Here is a 25,825-nt window from a genome sequence, read left to right as displayed (position 1 = left end):
TAATCCATGTTTACAAAGATGGAAAATATGGAAGCCAGGGTAAGAGAAACACCAGACTACTAAAAGACATTAAAAATTAACAAACCAACAGCATAAAGTATACTAATACTATAGTCAAATTATCTGCTTACAAAACAGAAAATCAAAACACTAAAAAATTTAAGTTCCTTTATTTAATTTAAATTGCTCTTAGATCATTTATTCCAGGGAGAATTTACATAAGGATATTAAAGACTAGGGCAAAGAAAGAAAAATAACCACTAGCAATTCTTAACCTTCCAAACTGGAAAACTCATTAAAACATGAGTGTTGTTCTTTTTTTTTTTTAAGATTTATTTATTCATGCATACAGCAACTGGGGTACAGGCCAGATGTGCGGGAGGGTGAGAGGATTTACCAGAGACAGAGCGGGGAACAGAAAGGCAGACTGACTGGAATACATTGCTGAGGGGAGCAGCAGGCGAGACAGCGGGTTAGAGGTCTGCTGCACCAGGTGGGTATCCCACTAGCTGGCCGGGATCAAGCCCATGCTGCAGAGGCTGTGGACAGCTTCACAGCACTGCGCTCAACAGCCTGTGCCACCAGTGGAGGCCCTTGAGTCTCGTTCTTAACTTCTGTTCCTTACTATAAATTAACATCATGGTCCTACACTTGACATCCTGACAGAACCAGTTCTACCCATTACTGTTATGTCCCACTGATTATCTGCAAAGTTCAAATTGTATGAACAGTGAGGAACAACCTCTGAGACAGTGGATGATACTCATAGCCAACATGATGGTAAATGGTAGAGCTTTCCAGACTCCACCCCTGACTCCTTAAACGGGGGCTGATGGGAGCTAAGGGCAGAGTGGAGCCACCATGTGTACCTTTAAGAAGACTAGGCACAGGCAGGTCAGGCCTCACGTATTTTGGCTTCTGCTTATGTCCTGGTGTCTGCTCAGCTGATGCTATCTGATGGTACGTAGGACAAATGATATCTTGCCACATGCCAAACAAATTTTCTTCTCCTTTTCTCATTCCCTATGTAATTATCTTTTTTTTTTCCCTATTTCTCTGTGTTCTTTAGCATGTGAATGAAAATTCACAAACTTGGCTATCCCCTTCCCCACAGGACTAGCCGATAAAGCCTGGTGTCTATTAAGGGCCCAGATGTTTGTCATTGGCCTGTCCAAGGGACCATTCCCTGAGTTGGCCACAATAAACACAGTGCTATTGACAGACATGTGGCAGGATTTTTCTCTCTAATTTAGAGATTGGTTTTGATTCAGCAGAGTTACCTCTGCATATTTTGATGTAGATGTAGGTTCAAACTTTAATTCAACCTTAAGTTTTGGTTTGGATGATCTTATAAACTCTGGTATATGAACTCAGAAAGTAAGTAATGCTGTTAGATTTCTTGGAGGCTACCTGCTGCCTACAGACCACAATCTACAGGATAAAATGAAATCACACCCTAAATCTTGGGTAAAACCTTGGTGACCTTGGTGAAACTATGCCAAGAAACCCATCGCAGCTCAGATCAGGCGCTATCCATCACCTTTCCTAGATAAGAGTAGTTACTAGAAGGGGGCTACATGTAAGTCCCTTTGAAATTGCCTTTGGAAGACCATTCGAAGCTTCAATTTAAAGTTTGCACCAGACATGAAACAAGAATGTAGGATCAAACAGTATGTAAAACATAGAAAGAAATTCTGTCACTCACAACTGTACTTTAGGATCTCTGTGCTTTCAGATGAACTAGTGCCTGGATCTTACTCAAGACCTGACACAATGGATGCCCAGGTCAATTGTCAGAAACATAGTCAACTGTCGGAAACCACTCACACGTCTTTGAAACCTGCAGATATACAACCCTGGGTGCATCGCTCCAGAGTGAACAAAGTCCAGAGAGGGATGACCCAGAGATCAAAACCCATTGGTTTTGTGAACCTGATGCCTACCTGAGATATTTAAGGAAAGGACAAACATTTAAATGTATTTTTCTCTTAAATATGCTGTTGCAGGATACCCCAAAACTGATTACCTCATGAGTACTGGAAACCTTAAGATGATGAATAAGGCTATGAGCCTTCCTTGAAAATTACTCTTTTTCCCTTCCAAAATCTTAAGTATGTACAGGATAGCATGTGTAAAAGTCTGATGTCTGCTGTCATCACTCCCTAGCTATGGGAGCTGGCTCTGGCTCCATGAAAAGAACCTGGTTTGATCTGGGCTTTGGGTTTTTAACTATGTGGATTTTTGTGAAGTTTTGTTGTACACATTAGCCTATGCTTATATGTGGACTTACGTTTGATTTTTCCTTTTTGTCGCTTTGCAGGCCATTTTTTATTTAATCTTTTTTTTCTTTAATAGAGGCATGTTTTTTATTTATTTGTTTGTTTGTTTTGTTTATACATGCACTGGGTACAGTCAGAAGCGCAAGAGGGTGAGAGAATTCACCAGAGGCAGAGAGGGGAGCAGAGCAGGCAGAAGGACCGAAGTACACTGCTGAGGGGAGCAGCGGGCGGCAGGAGAGGTCTGTGCGCCATGTGGGACCCTCCCCCGGAGGCTGGGGAGCAGCCAGGGATCGAACTGGCGCCGCAGAGGCCGCAGGCAGCTTCGCAACCCAGCGCTCAACCGCTGCACCACCGGGGAGGCCCTTTTGCAGGCCATTTTTGCAGCAAATATGAGAAACTGCAATTTCATAAAATATTCCAAATGGGCTAAATGTAAACTAAGGGAACTGCCTGACTCCATACATTGTATGTCTATGTCTTGCCCTTTGTATCTAAGCATTTTGGCTTCCAGGAGTTAATAAAAATGCTATAGATGGCACCTACAGAAATTTTGAGCTCAAAAATATTACGGGAACTGGTCCAGCTTCTTTTTCCAGGAAATATGTTCTGGGATAATCTTCGATTAGTGACAACTAATTTGGAATTTAATGGCTTAGTTTGAAACACAACTTTAAAGTTGTGGTATTAAGTGTAATTTTTTTTCCATTTTCAGTTGTCATTTGTGTTTGGTACAAACTGCACAGAAGTGGCAACCTGAGGTGAACTGCTTAAGTCTTTAAATATCAGGTAAAATTGGAGATGGGAAATTAAGGGTTCTTGAAGGTTTAGGAATTCCATTTGTGGAATCAAAATAAGTTATGATTTGTCTGTCAGCATCATGCTGAGCCTAGGTGAAGCTCTGATATCTTAAGCTGTCGTTCTTGGGTAATTAAATGGTGTTTCATCTTATACTTAGGACAAAACATCACAGAAATCTAAATTAGGAGTAATAGGCAGTCTTTGATTAGAGGAAAATTTATGTACCTAGATATAGCACTTGAAACAACCCATAAAATTTCACCCTTTCCTTATGAGAAAAACAGTAGGCAAATTCAACCCATTTGGTATTTATCTGGCAAATTGGAACCTAATGGGAAGCACTGTCACTTGAGAGAAATGCCTCACCTTAGCATACACATGAATATTAGCACTGGTGTTCTAAAGTTTCTAAATGTCTGATATTTACTGTCAAAAAACTTGTCAATTTCTGGCTGTTGTTTTAGAAGGTTTCAAATTACAACTTTTTTTTTTAATTTTCTAGAGGCATGTTTTATTTATTTATTTGTTTGTTTGTTTGTTTTTTGTTTATACAAGCACTGGGTACAGTCAGAAGCGCAAGAGGGTGAGAGAACTCACCAGAGCCAGAGCGGGGAGCAGAGCAGGCAGAAGGACCGAAGTACACTGCTGAGGGGAGCAGTGGGCGGCAGGAGAGGTCTGCGCGCCATGTGGGACCCTCCTCCCGTGGCCGGGGAGCAGCTGGGGATCGTACTGGCGCTGCAGAGGCTGCAGGCAGCTTCGCAACCCAGCGCTCAACCGCTGCGCCACCTGGGAGGCCCTCAAATTACAACTTTGAAGAAAAAATTCTCATCAATTATGTTATCATAATTTTTAATTTGGGGTATTTCAAAATTTTAACTTTTGCAGAAATTATTTCTGGAAAAATTAACAGGAGACAAACATCAGTATTTTAAAGCCCATAAGTGATAGAATTTGAGATTGAGAGTTTTCTACATAGGACTGAATAGACTGTCTAGATGAACATCGTTTTAATAAATTTTTGTTTCCAAGGGCTTTTTTTTCATGTTTTATGTTTTTTTTATTTAAGGAAAATTTTTTCTCAGCTGATTAGGATCTGAAGCAATGTTAAATTCTGTTTTTGTGAGCAGAACTAAACTGTGATTGTATTTTCTCTCTCCTTGAAACCATCATATTATGGAAAAACAGTAATAGGCATTCTTACTATCCACGGTAATATGTCCATTTTTAGATAATTTAGATAAGGAATTTTATTTGTTTCTTCTTAAATAAAGGATTGGAAACATGGATACATTATAGGGGCTTTGGTTGGGAAACAACAATTGAGAGACTGCTTCTGGGACATAAGTTTTAACAGGGTTAAGAAGAAAAGAGCCTGCCATATTGTCTGTAGGGTTCCAGATAACTTTCCAGGCCCAGTAGGGATGCCTAACTCCATTGGTAGGATTGGGAAACAGAGAGAGAAAAGCCTAGGTAGCTTTGAGAAAGGAAAATTTACCCAAATATACCAATACTGCAGAGGGAGTCCTGTGAGACCAGACTGTGGCATGGCTCCCAAGATCCAGAAAGATTTAATGTTCAGAACGCAATCTGAGTTCCTTAATGGAAAGTTTCAACAAAGCCAATAGATATTCTGCCTGGTCATTCTGTCTATGAGTTTATACAAAAATACATCAAGTGGATTGGAATTTGATGTAGTTTACAAGAGCATTTTTCTGTACGACTTGACATCAATTGGGGAATGCAGACAGAGAGAAAATGATTTACACAATAGTCTCTCATAACCATTTTTGATATTCCTGTGCCTTTTTGATTTAGACATATTGACTATTTTCTAGAAATGGAGAATTCTGCCATACTGGCTAGTCATTGACAATAGATTGTATTATAAATTGTTGCTATTTCCTTTGATTACACTGCAACCCCATTAAAATCATTTTGACTCTGAGTGTTTCTAATATCTGTTTGCTCTCTATCTAACATCTCCAGCTCTTTTTCTTTTTTTTTTTTGGACCCTGACTGGCTATTTTCTAGAAATGGAAAACTTTGCCACACTGGCTTGCATGGATTGCTATTTCCTCTGAATACATGACAACCCCAGAGGAAACTCTCTTCTGAGAACACACACAAGCAGCCAAACATCTGACTTTCATCAACATAAAAATGGTGACAAAAATTCAATGTGGGAAAACTGTAAGTGAAAAAGTGAGAAGCAACCTCCAAGTCAGTGGGTAACATTCAAAAGCCAACCCAATGGTAAATAAGACGTGGAGCTTTCCAGACTCCACTCTTGACTCTTCAACAGGAACTCTTATAAAGGAGGAATACAGTGGAGCCACCACATGGACCTTTAAAAAGACCAGGTACAGGTAGGAGAGGTCTTTTGTTATTTTGGATTCCGCTTTTACCCTGGTCTCCATTCAGCTGACACTTCTCGCTGGTAAGATAGACAGCCTCTTGACAAGTGCCAAACGTTAAATTTCTTCTCCTCTCTCTTAGCTTTTCCTTTTCTCATTCCCTGTGTGATTAAATTCTTTTTTTAAAAATTAAAAAAAAAAAACTTTATTTCTCTGGGTGCCTGCTTTTGGGTCTTGTCATGTATTCTTAAGCACACAGGTGAAGACTGACAAATTTGGTTATCCCGTTCCCCTAGGTTTTCCCTTTAACAAAGTCTACCATTACCATAATCTCCTCTAGTTCTTTTGTATTCCATCATGTGATGTTGGGAATTTCAATGCTTAGGCATATAAATACTAGGCCTAAGGCCCATGAATACTATGCCTAAGGCCCATGAGTGTCCTAAAAACAAATTATAGGTTTGAAATACAAAAGAAAGCAAAAGGAAAATTAAAAAATGTTTTTCGAAACCTGCATGCTTCAAATGAGTACACAGAATGGCATGTGAAGCATCAACAAAGCTGTTACACATTTAAAAGGTTAATTATAAAACACTTATCAAAAATTTAAGACAATGCAATGTAGAGAGGAGGGGGAAATAGGTAGTACATTAACATGGTTACAAATTCTGAAATATTTGGCTCACTCTCACCCTGTGCTCTCGTCAACAGTTCCCATCACTACGGGTAATGTATATGAGCTGGAGGATACTTTACACACATGTATGGTTTTGTGGTTCCCCCTTTGACAAAAATCTGTTTTACATAAATAGTATACTATTCACTTAACAGTACAGTAATTGCATATTAAGATATTTGAAAAAAATTCCATAAACCATATAATTTCTGTTTAAAACCATATAATTTATTTAAATTTAATAACATTACATTGTTTTGCATCTCTGTATCCAGTGTAGTATGTTGATATGACATGTTATGATAGCTTCAAAATTAGGTGCCAAGTTTAATATCAGTAATTTTAAGTTAAACTGTATTTTAAACATATGAATAAGCCTTTTTCATTGACATTAAAGAAGTTTCCTTCTAAAGGTGTTTATAACACAATTTAAGTTACAATTGCTACACCGACTTAATGATAAGAGAAGGAAAACACAATGTTATCGTTACCTTTACCTACCATTTATTAAATATCACTTTTATGCTTTCTGTGCTACCAATGGGTGGTAAGAAATGGTTAAGCCCCTAAGGTGTAATCTGCAAATTCTGTAAGAAACCAGTGAGTAACCAGATTGCATTTAAAAAAAAAAAAAAAAAGCCTAAAGTTAAAAGAAACAGAGAAAGGAAGAAAAGAGATATGGCTATGTACATTAAAAATGCATATAAATCAATCAATGTGACTGAAGTTATTGGGATCTAGATAATAACAAATACCATTTTAAAATTACATTTGATACATCTGGAAATTGAAACAGAGGTGGGATATTTGATGAACTCAAACAATTAGACTTTCTAACTTTTATAATGAAAAGTATAAAGGGTTTGTAAAAAGTGAAAGTTCTTATCTGCAAGAAATATAAAATATTTGTGGAGATACTGAGAACTGATTCAAAATCAAACAGTTTACTAATGAATTGGTAATTGTTGAGGATGACTGAAAAGTACACAATGTTTATTATCTACTATCTTTTTGTAACAAATGACTGTAATTCTCCAGAGTAAAAGGGTAAAAAGCATCAACATTAATATTTTCATATATAAAGGGAAAGTACATAAGATTACAGAAAGCCTAAATAGGAAGGAAAAAAGCAGACTAATGGGGTAGAAATGATCCATGAACTCAAACACAAGGCAATGGAACTCACCCAATCAGAGCAGCACAGAGAAATAGGAACAGAAAAAAGTGAAGCTAACTCAAGGGATTTACAGGACAACATAATACAAACTAAAACTCAGATTACAGAGTTCCCAAAAGAGCAAGAATTCTCCTTTGAAGTAACAGCACTTCCCTAACCAGGGGAAGGAAACAAACATTCAGATCCAGTAAGCTCAGACAATTCCAAATAAGAGAAAATGAAAGAGGTCCATACCAAGAAACATTATAATTAAAATATCAAAACTTATAGAAGAGGAGAGAATTATAAGAGGCAAGAGAACATTTTTTTACATATGAGGGAAGCCCCACAAGATTTATCAGAAGAAACTTTGCATGCCAGAATGAAGCAGCACAACATATCCAAAATGCTGAAGGAAAAATCTGTCCAACTAACTATACGCTATGCAGTAAAGTTACATCCAGATTTGAAAAGATAGAGAATTACAGTTAAGAAAAAGAATTCCATCAGTATGAAAGTAGATTTATAAGAAATGCTAGAATTTCCTCAAGCTGAAAGGAAAGGGTGTTAACTAGTAACAAGAAAATATATGAAAGAATAATATTTACTGCAAAGGTAAATATATAGTAAGGGTAGTGAATTAGTAGTTATAAAGTCAGTACTAAAGGCTGAAAGAGAGAAATAGTAAGACCGACAATGATTACAATAATTAAAGGACACTACTTGGATATAAAATGTAACATCAGGGCCTCCCTGGTGGCGCAAGGGGTTAAGCACCACACTAAGAAGCAATCCACAGCTTCTGCAGCACAAGTTCCATCCCCGGTGGGCCAGGGAGAAAGCGACATGGTGAAGCAGACTTTTCCTATCTCGCCCGCTGCTCCGCTCAGCATTGCATTTCAGTCAGTCTGCCTGTTCTGTTCCCCACTCTGTCTCTGGTGGATCCTGTCACCACCCCCATCTCTGGCCTGTACCCCAGCTCTTGTATGAATAAATAAATAAATCTTTAAGAAAAATAAAAATAAAGGGCCTCCCCGGTGGCGCGGCGGTTGAGCGCTGGGTTGCGAAGCTGCCCGCAGCCTCTGCAGCACCGGTTCGATCCCCGGCTGCTCCCCGCCACCGGAGGAGGGTCCCACATGGTGTGCAGACCTCTCCTGCCGCCCGCTGCTCCCCTCAGCAGTGTGCTTCGGTCCTTCTGCCTGCTCTGCTCCCTGCTCTGGCTCTGGTGAATTCTCTCACCCTCCCGTGCTTCTGACTGTGCCCAGTGCTTGTATAAATAAATAAAAATAATAAAAAATAAAAAAATAAGAATAAACTGTAAACAACACATGGAGTCAAAAACAACACATGGAGTAAGTTTAAAAATGCCGAGTTCTAGAATGGGATAAAATTTAAGTTGTTATCAACTTAAAATTGGCTGTCATACATATAAATTATTATATATAAACCCCAAGGTAACTATAATAAATACTGAAGTACAAATCAATTACTGAAAAAAAAACCAAGGAAATACTTTAATACATGGAGAATGAATAATACACTACTAAACTAATACACTACTGGGTTAATGAGGAAATCAAACAAGAAATCAAAAAATACCTTGAGGCAAAGGACAATAAGAACACAACCTTTCAGAACATAAGAACACAGCAAAAGCAATACATGCCCACATTAAGAAACTAGAAACAGACACAAAGACCAATAGAATAGAATTGAGAGGTCAGAAATAAACCAATGCATATATTGACAGCTAATCTCTCACAAAGGAGCCAAGAATATACATTTGAACAGGAAAGCCTCTTCAATAAAAGGTACTGGGAAAATTGTATTGTCACATGCTAAAGTATGAAACTAGACCACTACTGTCCACAAAAGTCAACTGAAAATTCATAAAAGACTCAGATGAAGACCTGAAACCATAAAACATATAGAAGAAAACACAGGCAAATGTTCTAAGACATAAACCTCAGAGATGTCTTTACAGATTCTTCCTCAGAAGCAAGGAAGACAAAAGAATATAAACAATTGGGACTACATCAAAGTAAAAAGCTTCTGCACAGCAAAACAGACTGGAACTAAAATGAAGTCACACCCTACAGAATGGGAGAAAATATTTGTACAGCATACATCTGACAAAGGACCAATATCATAGATCTACAAAGAACTCATACAACTAAAAAAAAAAAACAAAACACCCCACTCCACAGACATACAGATGCCCAATAGGCATATGATAAAATGTTCATCATTAAATAATTAAAGGACACTTTAAGGACACAGGGAATTGCACATCAAGACCACAATGAGATACCATCTCATACCTGTAAGAATGGTCCATATCAAAAATAACTGAAACAACACATGGTAGAATATGGAGAAAAAGAAACACTCATACTGTAGACTGGTCCAGCACTTACAGAAAGAAGTATGGATGTGTCTTGAAACATGAAAACATGTATCTGCAATATGATACAATAACTCCACTCCTAGACATCCACTGGAAAAATTTAAAAACACTAATTAAAAAGGAAACTTGCACACCCACGTTTGCTGCAACACTATTTACAACAGCCAAGATATGGAAACAAACTAATTTCCCAAAAATGGATGAGTGTCACAGAAGATGTGTACACACACACACACACACACACACACACACAGAGGAATATTATTAATCAGTGGCAAAAAAAAGATAAACTCATGTCATTTTGTAGCAACATCGATGGGAACTAGAATGGATAATATTAGGCGAATAGGTCTGAAGGAGAAAGACAAATACCAGATTGTGTCATTAATCTGTGAAATGTAGAGAAACCAAACTAAAGTTCAGACAAAAGCAATTTAAAAATCCCTTAAAGCTAAACTGAAGTATCCACATGGGGGTGGAGAGAAGGGGATAAGAACAATGAGGGAAGGAGGGGTAATGAACTTTGGGTGGTTTGGTGGTGGGTGCACTATAGTGGCAATACCTGATAGGTGTATCCTAATATTACCTTAGTTAAAAACAAATAGTTTATAGATTTGCACCTTTCGGAGGGGGTAGGGAGGAGAAGAAGGTGGGATGGGGAGAGCACAATGAACTATGGGAGAGTAATATTGTTCTTCATTAGACATTTTTCAAACACAGAAGTGATTTGGATCACCACATTTCAGAAGGTAAAGCAGCTACAGAATCTCAATAATTTCTATTTAAATATAGAACTGAGGCTGGAGCAGTTAAAATTTATTTGAAGAATAAACTATTTTAGAAAAGGTATAATCATATTGACATGTTGATGAGTGTGACTATAGTTTTAACTGACAAAAGTTTTGATATGCCACATTTCAACTGCTTTCTGAAAATATAGTTATCAAAAATATAAGTGGCTTACCACTTATTTTTTTAAAGATTTATTTATTTATGCATACAAGAACTGGGGTACAGGCCAGAGATATGGGGGATGAGAGGATTCACCAGAGACGGAGTGGGGAGCAGAACAGGTAGACTGACCAAAATACACTGCTGAGGGGAGCAGTGGGTGAGCCAGGAGAGGTCTGCTGCGCAATGTGGGCTGCTCCCTGGCCAGGGATCAAACTTGTGCTACAGTGGCTGCGGAGAACCTCATAGGTAGTGTCTTAACCCCCTGCGCCACCAGGGAGGCCCAGCTTACCACTTAATATCGATTCTCTTTTTAGTAAAAAACAAAATAAACTAGAATTTTGAATTTTTATTTCAGTATTGATCATTACCAGCAGCACAAATTTGGCAATTCCAAAATTTACCAATAAATTATAATACAGGGGAACTAATTTTATTTCAGATATCAATATACCATAATTAGTTGTTTAAACAGCCTTCAGGGGGGTTAGAGCAAATTATATTTTAAAAACACAAAATAACGAAAATACTTAAAACACAATAAAGAGCATTAATAACTTTGCGATGTTTTCTATTAACTTAGTAAACCCAGAGCTGCATCTGATCCACAATGACCAAAAATGGCCCCATCATTTCATATGAAAATAAGCTGCAGGAATATACCTTAACACTTTGACCTTATTGTATGAAATATCTTTGTTATTTGGATTCTCAGAGTTCAATGTATTTTTGTGGCAGTAAGATTTGATCTGTAGAACTCTAAATACCTCACAAATGTCATTTCATATTATGACTTTCTTACTTACAAGTTTTTAGTGAATTTTTAAGAAACATGAGCAAAGCTGGGGCAAAAACTGTGAAAAGAAATAGTCTCTCCACTCCCAGCACCGGCCAAAAAAAAAAAAACAAACTTAAAGTCTAAAATAAAGTGAAGGAGGGCCTCCCCTGTGGCGCAGCGGTTGAGCGCTGGGTTGCGAAGCTGCCCCGCGGCCTCTGCGGCGCCGGTTCGATCCCCGGCTGCTCCCCGGCCACCTGAGGAGGGTCCCACATGGCGCGCAGACCTCTCCTGCCGCCCGCTGCTCCCCTCAGCAGTGTACTTCGGTCCTTCTGCCTGCTCTGCTCCCCGCTCTGGCTCTGGTGAATTCTCTCACCCTCCCGCGCTTCTGACTGTACCCAGTGCATGTATAAACAAACAAACAAATAAATAAATAAAACATGCCTCTATTAAAAAAAAAAAATAATAAAAATAAAAAAATAAAATAAAATAAAGTGAAGGAGCGGCACCAGGGTATAGGAAATGTACCTGGATTACAATAAATAAGAATGGAAGGCATCTGGCTTTTATCAGAATTAAAGAAATTAAAGACCCTTTTCTTCACAATGAGTGAGATTCTCTTACTAGTGTATACAGACTGTTCTTTTTTTCAGGTTTTCATATCACAGCTTTAAGTTCAGTGTCTTTTTCACTTGCTTTGTGTTTTCTTTTTTTAATAATCTAGGAAAAGAATTTAAGATGCCAACTAGCCTTAAAAAAAATACCTGTATGTATTTCAGGTGATATATAGGATATAAAGAATTTTAATTTAGCTGAGTCCCTCCTCAGCAGGGCAAGCCCCCTGTGGAATATATGGTAGACAAAGTTATGGCCAACCTGTCTTTACACAAATAATCAAAACATTGAGAGCACTTTTTTTCCTAGGCCAGATCGTCTCTCCAAATATTAAAAAGGTTCACATAAATCATCCTCTGAACTAATCAATCAGTTGCAGTATTTGTTTGAAAGTTAAATTAAATCACATATACTTTAAAACCTTGGATTTAAATCTTTAAATATAATGCTAAGATGCAAAGATTAGTGGTAATTCTGTTTTATCTAAGGTTTTTTCTTTGATGTTGTTATGCTTTTATGGAGGAGGGGAAATCACACTAATCAGTTGCTAGTGGTTTTTTCATTCAGTGGAATAAAATTCAGAGTTCTTGCCACACCTTCGAATTCTTATCAATTTTTTCACTATGGCTCAACTAGTCCTTTGTTCTAGACAAATTAATCCACTTGCAGCTTTCTACATAACATATTAATTCCCACTTATGTCTACGTACTGCTGTGTAAGACAGACATAGGAGAATTAAAAATAGTGATACAGTTATTGCAAGTACTTATCAAACTTACTGATGACTTCAGTTTAAAATCCCAAAGAGAGCTTTCAGTATGGTTAATACAACTTCTTACAATCCTATTCTTTCACTTAAGTGTCCCTTAAGATAAAGAATAAAGATATTCAAACATAGCAAGTTATTAAAAAAATAATGCAACTTACTGCATTTTCAGATAGAAGGAACAAAAAGCAGAACATAGTCTGACCATTCTGGTAATCATAACAGCCTCTACTTAGAGAGTTATGGCTAGTCCTGTCCAAACAATTTGTCCCACCACACTGACCAGAAGGTACCATGCTAGACAAAAAGGTATTAGATACTGACTAATGATTATTCTGAAATTTTCTGGAAGGAAAAGGACCAGATCTCACATACACAGATGGAAAATAACCTGTCTGCAAATTCTCTGGCATAGCCCAACCCAGAAGATGTTATGATCTTGTTCTTTGTCCCATCTTCATGCACCTACCCTTTAAATATCTCCCCCTAGCTCCCTTTTCAGAGCAGGATAAGTTCTCTTTTCTGGCAGTGGTTCTCTTGTGTACGAGCCTATAAAAAAGCCTTGTGTAGTTTAACTACACCTAGCATTTTCTAAAATTCTTTCTCTAGATGGCAAAGGATCCATTCTTTTGGGTCAGAGTCTATAACAAAACGGCCACTACTGTTCTCCCTATTTCAAAGACTGAGACTATCAACGAGAAAACTAGGATAAGACACATAATTATTAATAGCAACCCTAGAATCAGATCCCTTTGGTTTCAACACAAAGTTCATATACACTGCCCACTACCAGATACCTATTATTTACCACTCCAGAAACTAGAGTTGGATCAAAGGAAATGAACAGATGATATGCAGTCCTCTAGAAAAAGACAAGTTAACATCCAAAATGTTAAACATCTTTGAATGCGCAAGGGAGGAAGAACAGATGTCAAAACATAAATTATATGCACTCCTGTCAAAAATCAAACTATAAATCAATTAAAAGAAAATATGTAGAAATAAAACAACATGCCACTGAACCAAAGTGTCAAATTCAAAACTAAAATACCTTGAGAGAAATGAAAATACAACATCTGAAAATATATCAGACACAGCAAATGCCTTCATCAAGAAACAATAAAAATCTCAAATAAACAACCTAACTTTATACTCAATGAACTAAAAAGAACAAACTAAGCCCAAAGTTAATAGAAGGCAGGAAATAACAAATACCAGAGTGAAAATAAAATAGAAACTAAAAAAACAAAAAAATAATAGAACTCAAAGTTTTAAACCAAGATCTACTCTCTTATCAGTAACTCATAATCACTAGCTTTCCCATTTTTCTGTACTTTGATTTGCCCATTCTTACTACCATGACTTCTATGTTGCAACTCATAAACAGTAATTGTTTCCTTTCTCCAAAGGTTAACCCATTTATACAATAACTGCTAAAGGTGCTCCCTGAAGACCGGATGTCATGGTAAGAATATAAAAGTTGGGCTTTTGAAAAGAAAAATATTAAGAACTTTGAGTTTGACTCACAAATAAAAAGAAAGTACTCTATAATCAGAAATGAAGGGAGGGACATCACACTGATACCACAGAAACACAAAGAACCTTGGGATTACAATAAAAAATATTGTAATCATAAACTGGAAAAACTAGAAAAATGGAGAAATTCCTAAAAACAGACTAAATTAAAAATTTTAAAAATCTTAAAAACCAATTACTAATCATCAAAAAGCTCCCAACAAACAAAAGTTGAGGGTCAGACAGCTTTACTGAAGAATTCTATGAAACATTTAATAAAGAATACCAATCCTCCTCAAACTGTTTCAAATAATAGGAACACTTCAAAACTCATTTTACCGGCTAATTATTACCTTGATAACAAAATCAGACCAAAAACAACCTACAACAGAACAAAATTAGAGGTCAATATCACTGATGAATATAAATGCAAAAAATCCTCAACAAAATAGTAGCATATCAAATGTAACATCCACAAAATCAGTCAATGTGATACACAGTATTAACAAAATGAAGGATGAAAAAATCATATGATCACCTCACTGGATGCAAAAAAAGCACTGGACAAAATTCTACGTCTATTTATGATTTTTTTTAAAAAACTCAACTATAGCAAGAAAGTATACTCAAGTATAGTGAGAATGACCTCAATACAATTAAGGTGATACATGAAAAGTTCGCTGCTAATATGGTCAAAAGCTAAAAGGTTTTCCTCTAGGATCAGGAACAAGACAAAGATGCCCACTTTTGCCAGTATAATTCAACAAAATATTGGAAGTCTTAGCAGGAGCAATTACACAAGAAAAAAATAAATAAAGGCATTTCAATATGGTAATGGAGAAATAAAAAGTCATTATTTGCAGAAAACATATATAGGAGACCCTAAACTCCCCATCAAAACATTAAAATAAATGAATAAAACCAACACACAAAAATCTGTTGCATTTCTATACACTAATAGTAGCAAAGTAGGAGAAAGAAAAATTAAGAAAACAATACAATTTACAAGTGCATCAAAAAGAAAATACCTTAGAATAAATTTAACCAAGGAAGTGAAAGACCAATATATTGAAAACTACAAGACATTAATGAAAAAATTGAAGACATAAGTAGAAAGACAGTCCATGCTCACCAAGTGGAAGAATTAATATTGTCAAAATGTGTGTACTACCCAAAGCAGTCTACAGATTCAATGCAATCCCTTAGCAAAATTCCAATGGCATTTTTCACAGAAATAAACACCTGTATGGAACCTAAAACCTGTATGGAACCAAAAAAGACCCCAATTTGCCAAAGCTGGAGGCACCATGCGCTCTTATTTTGAACTATATTGCAAAGCTATAACAAGTCAAGAACATGCTAATGGCATTTAAAAAAAAAAAAAAAAGACAGCTCAAAAGAAAGTCCAGAAACAAGTCACACATGTACTGTCAATGAATGTATGACAAATAGGGGTAAGGACATTGTCTTCAGTGAGTGATGCTAGGAAAATTGAAGAGCTACATGCTAAGAAATGGATCACTATCTTACACTATACACAGAAACAAACTCAAAATGGATTAAAGACTTGAGCATAAAACCTGAAACCATAAAACTCATAGAAGAAAACAAAGATAACAGCTACTTGAAGGTCTTGGTTATGACTTTTTGCATTTCATACCAAAACAAAAGCAACACACACATACAAATATCCATAGTGGACTACATTGAACTAAAATGTTTCTGCCCAGCACAGGAAACCATCGACAAAATGAAAAGACATCTTACTAAGAAAAAATATTTATAAATCATGTATTTGAAAAGGTGTTAATATGCAAAATATATAAAGAACTCACACAACTCAATAACAAAAAAAAAATCTGATTTAAAAAACGGATAAAGGATTTGAAAAGACAATTTTCCAAAGAACACATAAGATGGGATCAAAGTGTCTTGAAAAGGTAGTCAAGTATCATTGATCATCAGGGAAATGCACATTAAAAATAAAATGAGGGGGGGGCCATCCCAGTGGCGCAGCGGTAGAGCGCTGGGTTGCGAAGCTGCCCGCAGCCTCTGCGGCGCCGGTTCAATCCCCGGCTGCTCCCCGGCCACCAGAGGAGGGTTCCACATGGTGCGCAGACCTCTCCTGCCGCCCACTGCTCCCCTCAGCAGTGTACTTCGTTCCTTCTGCCTGCTCTGCTCCCCGCTCTGGCTCTGGTGAATTCTCTCACCCTCCCGCGCTTCTGACTGTACCCAGTGCATGTATAAACAAAAAACAAACAAACAAACAAATAAATAAATAAAACATGCCTCTTAAAAAAAAAAAAAAAAAAAAAAAAAAGTGTGAAAAATAAAATGAGGGGGGCCTCCCCGGTGGCACAGCGGTTGAGCGCTGGGTTGCAAAGCTGCCCGCAGCCTCTGCAGTACCAGTTCGATCCCTGGCTGCTCCCAGCCACCGGAGGAGGGTCCCGCATGGCACGCAGACCTCTCCTGCCACCCGCTGCTCCCCTCAGCAGTGTGCTTCGGTCCTTCTGCCTGCTCTGCTCCCTGCTCTGGCTCTGGTGAATTCTCTCACCCTCCCGCGCTTCTGACTGTACCCAGTTCTTGTATAAATAAATAAATAAATAAATATAAAATAAAATAAAATGAGGGGCCTCCCTGGTGGCACAAAGGTTAAGTCTCAGCACTATGAAGCCACTGGCAGCCATTGCAGCACAGAGTTCAATGCCCACCCAGGGAGCTAACCCACATGGAGCAGCAGACCTCTTCTGTCTTGCCTGCTGCTCCCCTCAGCAGTGTATTTCCATCAATTCACCTGTTCTGTTCCCAACTCTGCCTCTGGTGAGAGGCAGAGTCTGGTGAATCCTTTCACCACCTCCGCATCTCTGGCATATACCCCAGTTCTTGTATGCATAAATAAATATTTAAAAAAAATGAGATAGTACCTCATACTTGTTAAAATGGTTAGAATCAAAAAGACAAGAAATAAGTGATGGGAGGATGCAGAAGGAGCACTGTCGGTGGGAATGAAAACTGGTATAGCACTATGGAAAACAGTATGGAGGTGCCTCAAAAAACTGGAAATAGAAGTACCGCAAATCCACTTCATGGTATTTGTCTGAAAAAAAAATGAAAACACTAACTCAAATACAGATGCATCCCCAAATTCATTACAGTAATATTTACAATAGCCAATCTACAAAAATGAACTAAACATAAACAGATGAATTGATAAAGAAAATGTGGTAAGTATATATATAAATTATTCAGTCACAAAAAAGGATATCCTGCTATTTGCATGTCAAGGACATAGACATGGTCCTTGTGGGCACAATGCTACATGAACTCCAACAGAGAAAGAGAAGTACCCTTCAGTCTCACTATATATAAAATATATAAAATTTTGAAGCAAAATAATTATAACTTGTAAATTAAGAGAAAAGACTGATGACTGCCCAGTTGAGGATAGGCAAGATGGGTAAAAACAGTCAAAAGGTATAAATTTCCAGTTATAAAATAAGTAACTCTTGGGGCTGTAATATGCATGGTGACTATAGTTAATTTCAAATCTCTATTGCAGATTTGCAAGTCACTAAGAAACTGTAAGAATTTGCCATCACAAGAAAAAAATTGTAATATGTATGGTAAGGGATGTTAACTATACTAATTATGATAATCATTTCCTAATACATACAACTATCAAAAATTGTGTTGTATGCCTGAAAACCAATAGAACATCACGTTAATTTTATCTCAATGAAAAAGGAATTAAATAAATTGTAAATCAAGACACTGATATCCTAAATTGCCTGTCAAAATAATATGATCCTAGACTAGTTGCTGTTTCTTTTTCCATTTATACAACTTAAAAATAGTTTTAAAAGACAATATAAATATATTTCAAGTTTGCTGGGCAATACTAAGATGAGGTAGTCTATAGTTTTTTATGTAATTTTACTGTTCTACCTATGCTTTTAATTTAATAAGGGACAAAATAGGACTCTTGCAGAAATCTTTATGCCTTTACTCTTTGTTATACTTTATTCCCAAATTTTCCATTAAAAAGAATTTCTTCATTCCATTTTCTCAGAAGCAGTTGACTTTACTGTGTATCTGTTTCAGGTTAAAAAAAAATGCACTCCCTTCATCACATAATTGACTTCATCCTTTATTATCTTTTTTACAACTGCTCTTTTGTTAGTGATTTAGAAATTAACTTCTAAGCAGACGTAACTTTAAAGAAATCTGTAAGTGCCAACATAAAAGCCATCTACTGATAATCCATGCAAAATATACTGTCCTTACTTACATTATATACAAACATTAATTGAAAATGGACCAAAGACATATACCTACAGCTAAAACTCTTAGAAGAAAACACAAGGAAACGTTTTGCTACACTGGATTTAGCAATGACTTCTTGCATATGACACCAAAAGCAAAGGCAACAAAAGAAAACAGATAATTCAGATAAATCAGTCTTTTTTCATAAAAATTTCACTCATAAAAGTATAAAACATAGTGCACAAATCACAGAATGGAAAATAATATTTGCAACTCATATATGTAATAAGAGATTGCTACCCACAGTATAAAAAGTGTTATATACGTCAACAATAAAAAAGCAATTTAAAAATGATAAGACTTGAATAGCTGTTTCTCCAAAGACAGACAAAAGGCAGAACACATGAAAAGATACTCAAACATCACAAGTCATTAAGGGAATGTAAATCCAAACCACAATGAGAAGTCACTTTACACGGAAAATGATGGCTATTCTCAAAACAAGAAATAAAAAAAAACAGAAAGTAACAAATACTGGCATTGATGTGAAGAAATTGGAAATGCTGTGCATCACTGATGAGAATGTAGAACATTGCAGCCACTATGAAAAACAGTTTAGCAGGTCTTCAAAAAGGTAAACATAGAATTACCATGAGTCCAGCAAATGAAACATAGAATTACCATGAGTCCAGCAAATGCACTCCTTGGTATACACCCAAAGGAAATGAAAGCAAGGACTGGAAAATATGTGCTCAATGTTCACTGTAGCATTAGTTCCAATAGCCAAAAGGCATTGCCCATTAGCAGAAGAACAGATAAGTAAAATGTGCTTTATTCTAAGTTTAAAATCCAGGTCACATGGGCAATAGATTTCTGCTGTAAGAGAAAATATCTAAATCTCAGTGCAAAGTGCTCTTTAAAACACTTTAAATTTATACTGACTAGTCAAAACATACTTAAAATTATAAAGACAAAAATGTCAAAAATTTTAGTTCACACTACTACCGAATAAAATAAATATTTTGAGAAATATTTTAAATTTTTTCTTAAGGCTCAGGACTACTTGGGGATCTTTTTCTTATCACATTATTCATTATTTTGTTAAGTTCAAACTATTTACATGGTTATAATAATTATTGAAAAGTATGCTCTCTTTTCAGTGACTGAAAATAGCAGTTATAAATAAAGGGGAAGGCTAGCATAAACTACAGTATTTGACTAGTTTGAACTCATGGGTTTCCATATGCACAGACAAAAAGGTACAGAAATAAACAAAAAAGTTTGTGTATTTTTGTGTATCCATGGACTAGGATATACACATGTAGTTCTAGCTCTGTCTACTGATAGGAATAGGAACAATGACACCCCGCTTACAATGAGATGGGATGGGATACCTACATCTTGGTTTCAAAATACACCTCTCTAATAGAAGGAATCAGTGCTCCTTGAGGAAGTGATTGATTTCAGGGTGATAACAGGGCAAATACAAGAGCCTGGAACATATTATGGCACCAGAAAATAAGAAGAACTTTCCTAAAGAAGGTGAGGAATGTTGAAAAACAACCTGAAGGCCACAGTTGGAACAATCTGAGCAATAAAATAAAGAATGATAGTAACAGATTATAAACCACAAGATAAAACAAATATATATGACTTGATATCAATATAAACAAAGTACAAAATGAATGTATGAATATGGGAAAGGGAAAGTTCTCCATTATAGATGATTTCCACTTAATGCAGAAGGAAATGAGAATGAATATAAAATCACCAAATGTCACTATAATAACTCTTACAGGGAAGATCTACCAAAGAATGATGGAATAAGTAGGCAGAAATTTCAAGATAGGATTATCTTCAAATAGGATTATCTGGAGAATTTCAAAAAAATCTTGTTCTCTGTAAGTCAAGAACCTAGTTATTACAAAGAAAAAAAATAATAACTTTACAAGTGGAGAAATTTAACAGATACAACCTTAAACCAAAAACAAGTTAACATCTTCTCCAATAGATATAATGCACTGAGTAGGACTCAGCATCACTTGTGTGGTATTAACTGCCAACAACGCATAATCTCAAACAAATAATGAGAAAATTAAATACAAACCCATATTGACACATTGTACAAAATAAATGACCATACTCATCATAAATCTGAAGATCATAAAAGATGAGAAAAGATTTTCACAGATCAGGAGAGCCTTGGGAGACACAACTAAATGCAATGTCTGATCCTAGATTGAATCTTCAAACAGAAAAACGATATTAATGGAAAACCGATGAGATTCAAATAAAATCTGTAGTTCAGTTAATAGTACTGCACCAAAGTTTATTTCCTGGTTTTGATCATAATGCTCTGTTAACATTAAGGAGAGATGGGTAAAGCATATTCCTGAGCTTTCTGTACTATTTTTGCAACCTCTCTGTAAACCTAAAATTATTTCAAAATTTTAAACGCCCTGCACTTTTTCTCCTTCTACTGAATTGAAACAAAGTTGAGAAATTCAAGAAATATTTACACAGGGTAAAATCCAACATTTACCTTGTTGTTTGAGAAACAACCTACATTAGAGTAAGACTTAAGTCACTGAGTTAAAAGATATTTATTAAGCATTTACTGCATTCCAGATATAGCAGATGCTAGAGATACTGCCTTCAAGAAAATTATAATTGGTAAGAGAAACAAAACTGCTAACCTGTCAACCTGATTCACGAAAAATTCAGGCTATAATCTAATGACTAAATAACAACAGTAACATCATTTATACTGTTTTTATGAGGTTAAATTATAAATAAAAATATTCTGGACAAGTAAAATCTTCAAATAGGATATTAACACCTCTATAGTTTAAGTTTAACATACTCTACATATATGTCATATGGAGGCTTTATACACAGTAATTAGCATCTAATACTTCAAAAAGTACTTGAATATTTTCTATCAAAGATTGTATTTCTCCAGTCAAGAAACTAGCTGCTTAATTTAATCTCAGGCAAATGAGTAAGAGAGAGGTATGGTAACAAAAATATCCACAAAAGTAAAAATGAATTAAATAGTTCTTAAAAACAATCTTAGAAAAAGATGGTAGATCAATTTAAATACAATTAAGATAGAATTTGAAGACAACCTATTGAAAAATCAAAATGTATATAAAGAAGTACTATAAATTCTGTAAAGAACTCAGTATGAGTTCGGACTTTTAATTCTCAAAAACAATAAAGCATAAAGCAACTTAGAGAAAAAAGTTCCATCGTCCCTCCTTCAGGTGACTCAATCAATAGGATTCAATTGCATCCCCTAAGTTCTTGCAGATGTTAGCATCATGATCTTATTAACACTACTCATCTCAAAACTTAGGAAATAAAGGAACCACTCTATTCTGATCTCTCCAGTAGGCCTTTACAAATACCAAGTAATGGTATAGGACGAGTCTATATATTCTTAAAGATAGTAACAAGGATTATGTACATTTACAATATAATAGAAACATTACTGTTAACATTCAAACCCAAGCAAAAAGCCAGATCACTCTGAAGATACTCTGATTACCGAGATTCATTTGTATGAATGTCAAATTATCAATACCTTGTTATAAATCTCATCATGTTGAAATTTCTACCTGTTTTTCCAAGATTTAGCATTAGTCATCAAAGTCTTCATAATTTTAAGATTCAAGGGCTAATTCTGTTATCAATTTACTTGAATTTAGCTGATAGTATATATAAGAAAACATTGTTTCCAATCATAATAAAACATCTGTCCAGCATATAAAGAGAAGGTGCAGCACACAAGAGAAACAGTGCAGCACACGAAAAGTAATGGTTCTTTAAACAACTGCACATGTGTATGCACAAAACTTAGAGGGCAAGGACTAAGTCAGAAAATGTTCTTTCTACATTATCATTGGTCATCTTTTTTCTGTTTCAATGCTTTTAAACACCATTTAACACTCTAAAAAAATACAAAGTGTCTAAGTGAAGTACACGAAAACTTCTGTAAAGTGGGGCGAAATACATATACATATTTGCTTACATGTATACAAATTATATCTTTGGAAGGACAAGTAATAAATCCCTCCAACCAAAACAAGATGACTAGATAATGGGAGACAAGAAGTAGTACAGATATTCATTCCAGACCCTATCAAACATCATAAATTTGAATCACAGGCAGTTTTTACTCAAAACACAAATATAATAAACAAACAGATAAAATGCTAATGATTCCTCATCTCAATCTTTCTCTCCCCTCACTAGATTTTAAGTCCCCTGAAGGTATAGATCTTTGTCTATTTTTTACTACGATAGCTCCAGTGTCTGAACCACTGCTTGTGCTTGAAAAATATTTGCTGAGTGAATGACGCATTAACCTCGCCATCAAATTCCAGAATGTACATGCAATTGCCTACTTCTCGCTACCACGTGAACACTTAGTCTTATTTATTAGCATGTCCAAGTCAACTCCAGTCCCATATTAACTGACTTCCCTCACCTCTTTCCCATCTCAACATATGGCATTACCATCATGCAGTTCAAACCCAAACCCTAGGAGTCAACCCTGGCCCAATCAACAGCACTCACCACCAAAACATAACAAATTCAAAGTATCTTCAACTACAAAATACATCTCAAAATCTTTTTTTTATCTCTAACGCTACAGTCACTACTAAAATATGCTACCACCTTCTTACTTGTCTCCCTGCTTCTTTTCTCCTGTTACCCAATCACCTCCAGAGTCAGATTATAAATCAGACCCAGTTTTACAAAACTGTAATAACTATTCAGTATACTTTAATAACAAAATTAAACTCCTTTGGACAAGGAGACCTCACAAGTTTGGGGTCCTAGATCATGACTTAACCTCTGATCTCTCTAGAGGATCCACCTTCAATGAGCTTTCAATTTGCTGAACCCAAAGCATTTCCATTGATTGGTACCTGAAACAGGTACACTTTCCCCGGCACACCACTTTAGGGTAAATCCATTTGCTGTATACCCTCACAAAGGCACACACTCTTAGACTTCCAAAGGTTAAATATGTCTCACTTTTTGAGATATCAAGTCAAAGGTCACCTTAGACAGGTCTTTCCTGAGCTCAACATCTTAAGTAACCCACAGTCACTACCACAACTCCCTATTTTATTTCCTTCATAGCATCTGTGATCCTCTGAAGCTGTTTTTGTATCTTATTTATTGTCTGTCTCTCCCTCCCCACCAGAACTAACACTCTAGGAGGGCAGAAATTTCATGTGTCTTGTTTATTGTTATATCCCCAGTGCCTGTAATAATACTTGGCATGTGAACCAAGTGCTTAAAAAATATTTAACTGGTAGATAATGCAAAACTGACTTTAAACATGGTCCACACGTATAATTTAGGGACAGACTGAAGATAAAAGACATGGATAAACTATTTTCACATTTCTAAAACATTGAGAATCACCAGAGATGATGGAAAATGAAGTGAGAGTACTTCAAATGCTTGTTAGCATTCAAATACATGGAAAAGATTTTCCACACATTAAGTGTCCACCTTGCTAGTATGTTTCCCCAACTTATAAACAGCATCGGAGGGGAGAAAGAGGGTAACTAAAACATTGTACTTGGGTTGTGACTCTTTTGAAAGGGTCTTCAGACACTGAATACAGGCAAAAAAGGCAAAGCAAAGTAGACACAATTTGTTCATTTGTCTGCTTGGAAAGGAATGTGAAATACTAAAGGATAGAGAAGAGTGTTTTCAGTTTTTTAATTGTCTATTATGTAGTTAGCAATCCATGACAACAAAATAATCATTTCTCATTTTTACTACGAATGTAGGCTGGGCTGGGTCTACTTCAAGATTTTTACATTGAAAAGCCAAACAGTCTATAGTGAATGTTAAAAGAGTTTACATCTCGTCTTCAAAATGCAAACTTCCAAGGTACTGCACTTCAACTGGTGATAGTAATTCATGCAGGAAAGGTGAAGCTTTAACAATAGTAACAGCCTGCAATTAATTCACAGATGTTTTGTTTACATGTACCTATTTGTGGGGTGGTAGGGTATGATCCAGACTCCCCAGTGTGCAAGTAAGTGCCCTAAAGAGAGTCTAAGGATCTTATTTCACCAGACCCTAAGTGTTGAGACAGGTCTACCATGCACGTAGCATACGCCTCCCCATAGCTATCAATCTTCACTGTCTGCGGAAACAAAAGTGAAAATACTTGTGGTAAGGATGTAAGCGTCCGATGCCCCCATCACCACCCTCAACACAGAGTCGTGTACCCTTTGACTAAATAAATGAGCAAATGAGTGAGTATTCGTACCCTCACCTTGCCTCCCAGTAGGAAAATGGGGCCGGCCTGAGGAGGGTCGGCCAAGGCCGGGTTAGGGAGGCCAGGGATTCAGTACAGCGGTGGCCGGGCTTAGGGGTCAGCGCTCCGGGGAGCCGGGATCACCTTCAGGACACCATCTTCCCAGGCCGCCCCTTCCACCCGCCCGCCTTCCCCCTCCGCGCCCCAACTCCCTTCCTCCGCCCCATCCCCGCCACCCATTACCCGGGAAGGGAAGTTTCCCGGCGCCTGCAGCCCGGCTCCCCGACCCTCGGCGGGGTTACCTTCTGCAGAAGCGGGACCAGGAGAAGGGGACAAAGGGCGGGGACGCAGCCCGAAGGAGTGAAAGGCGAAGCCCCCGGCGAGAAGGGTGGGCGGCGGCGACCGCGGCGGCTGTCAGCTCGCGTTTCCCTGCTCACAGCGCTGCCATTACTGTGCGCGGAGGCCGCCTCCCCGGCCGGCCGCCGCCACCCGCCCGGGAGACACGGGGGGTGGGGAGGGGACCCCGGGAGCCCGCGCGCCGGACGCTCACCTGCCGCCGCGCAGAAACGCTGCAAAGCTCACGGCAGCCGCCGCTCCCGGACGGGACAGGGGCGGTGGGGACGTGGGGAAGGGGAGGATGAGGGGCTGGCCAGCGGATCCGTAAAACAAGCGTCCTCCTGAGAGCCCGGCTTTGCCTAACACACACCCTCCGGGCTCCCTCTTCCGCCGCCTGCAAACCCCCCCCCCCGCGGACAGCAATGGTACAGTCCGCGTTACGGCAAGCGCAGGGAGCCTGGTTTGGTGCAATCGCGAAAGGCCGCGGAAATCAATATTGAAACTGACTTCTGCGGGGCTCGCTGTTAAAGGGACAGTGACGGTTCGCTGAGCTCAAGAGATGCGGTCCCTGCCAAGTTTAGGGGCTGTTAATAATAGGTCAAAATGGTGTTTTCAGCAAAAGTGGTTTGCTTTAGTTGCAG

At 37.4% G+C, this 25,825-nt stretch overlaps 1 protein-coding gene across 3 annotated transcripts in view; it reads right to left on the bottom strand.

The window, feature by feature from the left end:
• Nucleotides 1–25,608, bottom strand: part of CUL2 (cullin 2) — an 88,942-nt gene extending 63,334 nt beyond the window's left edge. The window contains exon 1 of one of the 3 annotated variants that reach the window (XM_037510459.2): nucleotides 25,399–25,608. The gene's annotated coding sequence lies outside the window, so the exon portion shown is untranslated. Of the gene's footprint in view, nucleotides 1–17,217; nucleotides 17,456–25,150; nucleotides 25,336–25,398 lie in introns of those variants that run through there. The other 2 variants (XM_037510458.2, XM_054695002.1) reach the window with 2 other exon arrangements.
• Nucleotides 25,609–25,825: the final 217 nt, after the last annotated feature.

The sequence above is a fragment of the Talpa occidentalis genome, unplaced genomic scaffold (assembly GCF_014898055.3).
Source record: "Talpa occidentalis isolate TD23 unplaced genomic scaffold, MPIMG_talOcc4v2.1 talOcc4.14, whole genome shotgun sequence".
In the NCBI taxonomy this organism is placed as follows: Eukaryota; Metazoa; Chordata; class Mammalia; order Eulipotyphla; family Talpidae; genus Talpa; species Talpa occidentalis.
The sequence above is the reverse complement of the archived record's forward strand: the minus strand, read 5'-3'. Positions and strand labels throughout refer to the sequence as shown.